The sequence below is a fragment of the Macrobrachium nipponense genome, chromosome 42 (assembly GCF_015104395.2).
Source record: "Macrobrachium nipponense isolate FS-2020 chromosome 42, ASM1510439v2, whole genome shotgun sequence".
NCBI classification, from domain to species: domain Eukaryota; kingdom Metazoa; phylum Arthropoda; class Malacostraca; order Decapoda; family Palaemonidae; genus Macrobrachium; species Macrobrachium nipponense.
This window is the reverse complement of record NC_061103.1, coordinates 18,283,053-18,291,576: the sequence shown is the minus strand read 5'-3', so window position 1 is coordinate 18,291,576 and position 8,524 is coordinate 18,283,053.

Here is an 8,524-nt window from a genome sequence, read left to right as displayed (position 1 = left end):
GGCGTGGTCAGAATGGTGTTGGCGTACCACCACTGTGGCCGCGAGTTCGATTCTCGGGCATTCCGTTGAGGTGTGAGAGATGTGTATTTCTAGTGACAGAAGTTCACTCTTGGCGTGGTTCGGAAGTCACGTAAAGCCGTTGGTCCCGTTCATGAATAATCACTGGTTCCATGCAACGTAAAAACGCCGTACAAACTAAACAAAATGAGAATAGAGTAATTGTTATATAGAGAGATTGTTCGGTTATCCATGCGACTTTCGGAACTGTGTAGAACCCAGTAGCGAATCTCTGAATAGTATTCTGACTAAAATTCAATATCAAAATGTAAATTATGAGATGTATTAAGGTTTCACATAATCTGTTTGTAGGAGATATTTCCTGGTCGAATTGACAGAGGTTATGTAATGTCTATACCCTCTGTGGGTATGAGTATGTGTATGCCAGAACTTTCGAGAGCTGGAGACGATCATGTAAGAGGAGACGTGTGTAGCAAAGCAAGCAAGACCAGAAGGCAAGACGAGACAAGACAAGGCAATGCAAGTCTCAAGTCTCCAGGCATCCCACGCAAAACAGAAAGAAGAATACAGACAGTGCGCCCAGTTCCACACAGTCAACTGTGTCGCATCAAGAGAGGAGCCGTTCTAAGGGCAATCACTGACATTTACTTGAAACGTAATTGAAACGTGTACGATTAGCCGGAAGTTGTCGTTACACTTTGGGATTCGTCGTTATCAAGTGCTCGAAATAAACTTTATTGTTTTACATACTTATAGTTGGTGTTTAATTTTGCCAGGTCTAAAGCCTTCCGTGACTGCTCGTAACGAACCTCCAGTGGGTCCTGCCTAACACCATTGTGTGGCAGGTATACTTCGTTATAATTGTTTCCTGTGGTTAAGGTTGAAAAAAGATCACTTCAAAGGTTAAGCTATATAGTTCAGGCCGGAAGACGAGGGTAAATGAAACTATATTTATTTAACTGAAGATTCTCCTCTCTCTCTCTCTCTCTCTCTCTCTCTCTCTCTCTCATCCGGATCTATGTGGACCTGGTGACACTTTCTCACTTCGTAGTTTCCATAGGTCTTCTCCCTGAGTGAAATATTTGCTTCCCCCATTCATCTCTCCCGTGACACAATCTACCCCCTACGTGCCATTGCCCTTTCTACCCCTTCCATACAATCCCGGTCCCATCCCCCCTTCCCCCCCTCCCCCTCCATCATCGCTTACCTCTCTCTCTCTTCGCCCTATCTCTTGAGAAATCTCGGCGTCCGGGAATCCATGAATTTTCACGCATAACAATGAGGCATAACTACTTTTCAGATTTCTTCGCTGTTCCTTCCAGAGGAGCATTGTTCCCCGGACTGCATTTCGGTCTCATGAATAGGAATAGACTCGGATGAAAAGTGCCTTTCTTTGTCGTCAAAATTGACCAAAATTGACTCGAAGTCTGCGTTCCCTGATCGTTTCGCTCAGCCTGACGGAGAGGAGAACGGAACTTTGAATGTTGATTCTTGGCATTCCCACAATGCTTCGTTCGCTGCCGAGTTGCTCCCTCACTCGGGCCATCCGTTCGTCGTGCCAATGTATCACTTCTTGGGCATATTTACATGCCCTGTTATCTAATCTCGAATCACGCAGGTATTTGGAAGGAAATGGGGCTGAGCCCTGTCGGATGGTTGCTGTAAAGAGATGCGTGTTATAGTCGTATGTTAATGTGGAGCTTTACCCTCTCTCTGTCTCTCTGTGTAGGTACATACATATGTAAGAACTAAAATGCGCTCATATTAGACGTGCACTCTCACACTTTATGCAAGGGCCTGCTCATGTATTGCAAATTTCTACATTTTTAATATGCATGGCATTAGCTGACAGGAAATACAACATATGAGAAATGTAGACTAATTACATTAAATATGCTTAGAAAAATATTTGGAAATGCCAATGCTAAATATCCAAGCATTAGATCATTGATTTATAAGAGAAAATGATTTGCTTTTCAAACTTTGTACTCTTCTGCAAAAGACAGAAATCTTGTTCTATACAACTGGCCAGCAGAAGGTTTAAACTAAAAGTGGTGCAAAAGGAAGAGAGAAGTAAGCTAGCTTTACAAATAAAAGATAGGAGTAAAAGCTAGAACTGACAAAGGTTTCATGAAGCCGTCGGTGTATTCAGCATCCACAGTAAAAGCAACGCAAGAGGACCCGTCAAATCAACTGTCAACCATAATGCAAAAGTTACGGAGTTTGCTAATGGAGTATGCGCGTAGGAAGGAAAGCTGGTCTTGTTTTTTTTTTTTTTTTTTTGAGAAGGACCCCATAATTCAAAAGAAACTCAATTCAAAGGAGTAATGTTCTTCTCTCTCTCTCTCTCTCTCTCTCTCTCTCTCTCTCCTCTCTTACAGACACGTACGTTCCCTCCAGCGCCTCTCTTTCTATTTTAGATTTTTTTTTTCCTGTGCGGCCGAAGGCGCTTGTGATTGTCACGACTCCTTTTGGCATCATGGGAGCGAACGGAGAAACTGCGGGACGGTTCTCATAACACAGACGTCAAGTGCATTATTCCCAAGCACTGAATAACCTCCTAACCTCCCCGCCCCTACCTACAACCCCTCCGTGCCCATCCAAACCTCCTGGACTTATGTAAAAGGCTCACCGGCCGAAAATCGATCTTACTCTCCCGGGCATAAGGGTCACGTTGACCCACGTATCGCTTTGTGGCCAATGCCCTTTTTTATTCAAGTCCGCCTCCTATGGGGTTAAAAGCAATGTGATTGGAGGGTCTGCCATATAAAATCTCTTTGATATTTGGGGACGTAACCGGAGAAGCATTCGTACCCATAGAGAATGCCGGGGCGCAACTTATACGTAGCAACTGTTTTCGAAAGGAGGCCCCCTCGAGTAGGTTCCTTCACGTGGTGAGGGGGTAAGGGATCCTGCCTTCACTCATGTGAAGGCCGGATCCTGACGGAACGCCTACAAACTTTTGGCAATAAATGGTGTGGACATTTCCACTTTCGTCTAATTTAACTACTAAGGTGAGTCTGAGAAGGGATCGTTGGTTAGGAAGGGGTTGCATTTGAAGCTAATAGTGGGAGTTGTGGTGGTTGAGTCACCAACTGATATGGTTTGGACCTGAGAGTAAGTAATGGGATTTTCCCATTGCTATCTTGAGGGCGGAACCATCTCCAGGGACTGGCCCATCGGAATCCAGGGGGAGCTGGTTTTCTGGGGGTGGGACTCCTGGCTTTTGTCCGGAAGCCCACCAATACGTTGGTGGTGGGGAGTTGATTCCCATTAGTGGAATCAGAGCTCCCAGCAGGCGGATTGGCTTATACCTGGGCCACCACAAACGTATTGGTGCTATCCTGTATGGGTAGGGTATGGGGTGGACCATTGGGAGTCAACTCTCACTAGTGCCATTGGTGGAGAATGTGAATACCTGAGTGACTCACGATACTTTCTTGATATAACCAAGTAGTAAGAGTTTTATTTTTTTTTTAGTAAACCAAATATGGATCCGGACTATGAACCTACATCCCCTGGGAAAATGGACTCACTGGCACCGTTGACGACTTCTGGCTCAAACAAAGACCATTCTTTGAACCCCCCAGATGCCAATAATAGTAGAGTGACGCATTTGAAAGTTATACATATGAAAAATATTCCACTTCAGTGTAACTATGAGGATATCTCGACATCTTTGAACATGTTTGGCAATATAGCAGATTCGTATGAACTTTCTTGACACAGAAGGAAAATGGGAAGCTTGGGTAACATTTGATAAACATGAAGATGCTTTTAAAGCAACCTGTAGTATTGATACCTTGAGTGTATGTAACTCATTAGTTAAAGGAGCCTTGACGGATAAAGCCCCAAGAAACTTAGACATTTATAAACCTGCAGAATGGAATCCAATCAACTCCAATAGTAGCAACGTTGACAAAATAAGAGTCCCCCAACCTCCTAAATGGCTGGTAGTTAAAGCCAAGGAGGAGAACTTCAACTATTACAAGTTTAGTAGGTACCTTCAGCAAAAAATAGGTGGCATAATGAGTGGTGACATTACTAGATTTGGTAAGAGCTCTGTACTTATTCATGCAAAATCTAAAACTCAGTCACAGATGCTAACAATGATGAAAGTTGATAACAACGATATAATAGAGAAAATTAGTCCTCACCTAAATTTTAGCTATGGAAGAGGTGTCGTTTATGAGAGAGACTTGTACGAGTTTACTGAAGAAGAAATTTTAGATATGTGTCCACCAACTGTATGGAAAGTGAAAAAGGTCCCAAATGGCAACATGATGATTTTTACTTTTGAAGACAGTAATGTACCATCTTATATAGTAATAGAAAATGAAAGAGTGCGAGTTAGACCATTTCAACCAAAAGCATTACAATGTTTTAATTGTTTTTAAATTGGTCATCCATCTAAAGTTTGTAAAAATAATAAGATGTGTAATAATTTTGCTCTGCCCTAGAACATGGCCCATGCTCAGATATACCTAAATGCATTAATTGTCAGCTAGAGCACAAATCAGTTGATAAAATATGTGAAGAATTTAAAGTTGAAACAGCAGCAGTTAATAAAGCATATACAGAGCACATCAGTATTGGACATGCAAGACGACTCTTGGGAAGAGCCAAGAGTTATTCTAAAGCCCTTACTACCACAAGGGCTCCACTTCAATCCATTACTCCTTCCTCATCCTCAATGAAGGATGCCTCAGCCCCTGTGGTTCAACATTCCACCACTAGGGCTCCACTCCAATCTGCTGATCCTTCCTCATCCTCAATAAAGGATGCTTTTACTCCTGTGGCCCGACATACTGGGCAATCGTGGCTCAGCCTAGTAAGGTTAGAGCACAATCGGCAAAGACGGATAAAATAAACATTCCATATAACAAACTGGATATCTCCCTCAAACCTCCCTCTACTCCACCTTCTGCATTATCTCAGGCAGAATCTCTGCCTGATTTAATGGAATTAGAGGGAAAAAAAACAAATGAAGAGGGTAAGAACACCCTCATCCTCTCCTCCATTAACTAACCAACAAAAGATAAAAACCAAAATCAATGAGCTAACTGGCGAAGAAAAACAATCGTCATCAAAAATTTACAAGCAAAGCTTCCATCCACTAAGCATTCAAAAATGACCTTGAATAGAGGACTACCCTCCAAAACCTAGACACCTTCTCTTCAATTTTACAGTGGAATTGTCAGGGACTTCGTGCAAAATATGAGGAACTTAAAGTGTTACTCTATAAATACTCCCCTATTGCTGTATGTTTACAAGAAACAATGCTTGATGTCCACACACCTTGCCCTAGAGAGTATATATCATATAGAACACAATATAATTTGGAAGTGGGAAGACATGGAGGTTGCCTTATTTATGTTCGCAGGGACCTTCCTCATTTTCCAATCCCACTAAATACTCCTTTACAGGCTGTTGCGGTTCAAATTCACCTAAGACGAAAATACACACTTTGTTCCCTTTATCTTCCACCAAACAGTCCCATCATCGAGAAGAACTAATTGATTTATTTCATCAGCTTCCACGACCATTTCTTCTCATGGGAGACTTAAATGGCAGACATCCTTTATGGGGAGATGTGACATCAAATCAAAAAGGGAATATTATAGCTTCCATAATAGAAAATGAAGATTTAGGACTTTTAAATACCGGAGAACCTACTCATTACCATATCCAGACAGGTACAGTCTCATGCTTAGACCTTACAATATCTAGTTCCAATTGCACGATGGATTTCAGATGGAAGACGAATGATGACTGGCAAAGCAGTGACCATGCTCCCATAATAATAAATTCCAATGATGACCCACCAGTTCAAAGATCTCCACGGTGGAATGTTGAAAAAGCAGATTGGAACAATTTCAAGAACTAAGCGAAATAGAAAGTGACGCAAATGACTTCCCAACGGCAGATGATGCAATCGATTTATTAAATGGGACATTTCATACAGCAGGTATACATTCTATACCAAAAACTACAGGTCTTTTCAGGCGACGCCCAGTCCCGTGTGGTGGTGTTAAGAGCTCACACTGTTACACAGAGTCACAAGAACATCACTTACACGTTATCGTAGACACCGAACTATAGCAAACATGATAATATACAAACAGAATAGAGCGCGTTTTCGAAAGGCAATGAAAACTGCTAGAAGGCAGTCATGGGCGTCATTTGTATCGTCCATTAACCACCGAACACCTATCTGCAGTATATGGAAGAAAATAAAAAAGATTGCTGGGAAATTTACTCCCAGTCCTCCCCCAGTACTTAAAGTTAATGACAACCTCATCGCCGACGCAAAAGATGTAAGTGATAAACTCGCCGATCATTTTGCCCAAGTTTAAAAAAAATCTGACAGTTCCCCTGGATATCAATATAGAAGAAGAGAAGAACAACTGCGATTAGACTTTTCCACAGATAAGATAGAGCCATATAATTTACCCTTTACAGAAAGGGAATTTGATGCTGCCCTGGCCAGCAGCACTAACACTGCCCCTGTCCAGATGAAATTCCCTATCAAATGTTTAGGCATATTTCAAAAAATACAAAACTATTTATAATAAGTATAATTAAACAGATTATGGCGTGAAAGTAGCTACCCAGTCATATGGGAATTGGCTTTTGTATTACCTTTTGTAAAACCAGGTAAGACCCTTTTTCAGTGGCTAGTTATCGACCAATAGCACTAACTTGCTGTTTATGCAAGTTGATGGAAAAAATGGTGAATACAAGATTTGTATGGTATTTAGAGCGTAATGGTATTTTCTCACCCTCACAATGTGGATTTAGAAAGAGGCACTCGCAGTAGATGTCCTACTGCAGCTGGAAACCTCCATATGTGAAGCATTTGCCTCCAAGCAGCACCATATAAACTATTTTTTGATATTGAGAAAGCTTATGATACTGCTTGGAGGCATGGCATTCTTAAGACAATTCATACCTGTGGTCTACAAGGAAAATTGCCCCTATTCATTAAAGCATTCTTGAATGTAGATATTTTCAAGTTAAAGTGGGCAACACATTATAGATAGAAGATGCCAAGAAGAGGGTGTCCCACAAGGAAGTGTGCTTAGTGTCACACTTTTTGCGTTAGCAATAAATGGTGTCGCGTCTGTTATACCCAAGGATGTATTGAGTACCCTATTCGTAGACGATCTTTCAATATCTGTTGCTGCATCACGAATGTCAGTTGCAGAAAGGAAATTACAATTGACAATAAATAAGATAGTAAATTGGGCTGAACAACAGGGATTTAAAAATATCAGCCAGTAAGACTACTGTTATGCATTTTTGCCACCTTCGGGGAGTACACCCCGACCCAGACCTTTATCTGTACAACCATAGAATACCCTGTGTTGAAGAGGTACGCTTCTTAGGCCTCATATTCGACAAAAAACTCAATTGGCTTCCCCATCTGAAACATATTAAAACCAAGTGCCTTGAAGCTTTAAGTATTTTGAAAGTATTATCTAATACCAACTGGGGTGCAGACAGGCAGACAGTTATAAAACTACACAAATCACTTATTAATTCAAAATTACTTTATGGATGTGAAATATATTCTTCTGCTTCATCTAATCGTCTTGCTATCTTAGATTCAGTACATCATACCGGTATACGCTTGGCAACAGTTGCCTTTCGATTCTTCTCCCATCTTAAGTTTATTAATTGATGCGGGAGAAATCCCACTAGAGTTATATCGCCAATCATCAATTATCAGATATTGGTTTAGGGTTCAGAGAATCCCCAACTCTAAAGTCTTTGAAGCAGCAAATAGAAATTCTTTCAACAACTTTTATGAAAATCATCCAAGGTTTCCTAAGCCTTTTAGTTTTAGAGTGAAAAAGATCTTGGAGGAAATGAATATGTCAAGAAATCCTGTATGTCCAGTTAATTTACCAATTACCCCAGCATGGAAATTACCTGTAATTAAATTTTGTAAATATTTTAAAGGTATTAAAAGAGAAAAATCAGATACAGAAATCAGAGTATTATTTTTAGAACATGCTGCAGAGCACTCAGGCTCTACATTTGTTTTTACTGATGGCTCCAAAACTGATGATGGAGTCGGATATGGAGTTTTTAGTGATGATTTTAGTCGCAGAGGAGCACTACCCATCGTAGCATCGAACTTCACAGCGGAACTGTATGGAATTTTTAACAGCATTTGGAACATTATTTGCAACCCTCCAGAAATTCCACTAATATCACCCATCTTTTGTGATTCCAAAGTGCATTACAGGCACTTGAAATTTTTAAATTTTTAATACTGATCATCCAATTACAATGAAAATCTCACAGTTAGAGTATTTCTACATCAGCGTAGAGGGATTACTATATCTTTTTGCTGGTCCCAGACATGTAACTATATGGAAATGAAAGCAGACCAAATAGCTAAATCAGCAGCAACCAATATGATACCAAGACCAATTGCTGTACCATATAGAGACTTTTTTCCTAGTATATCAAAGTTCATTGCAAGATTATGGGAACA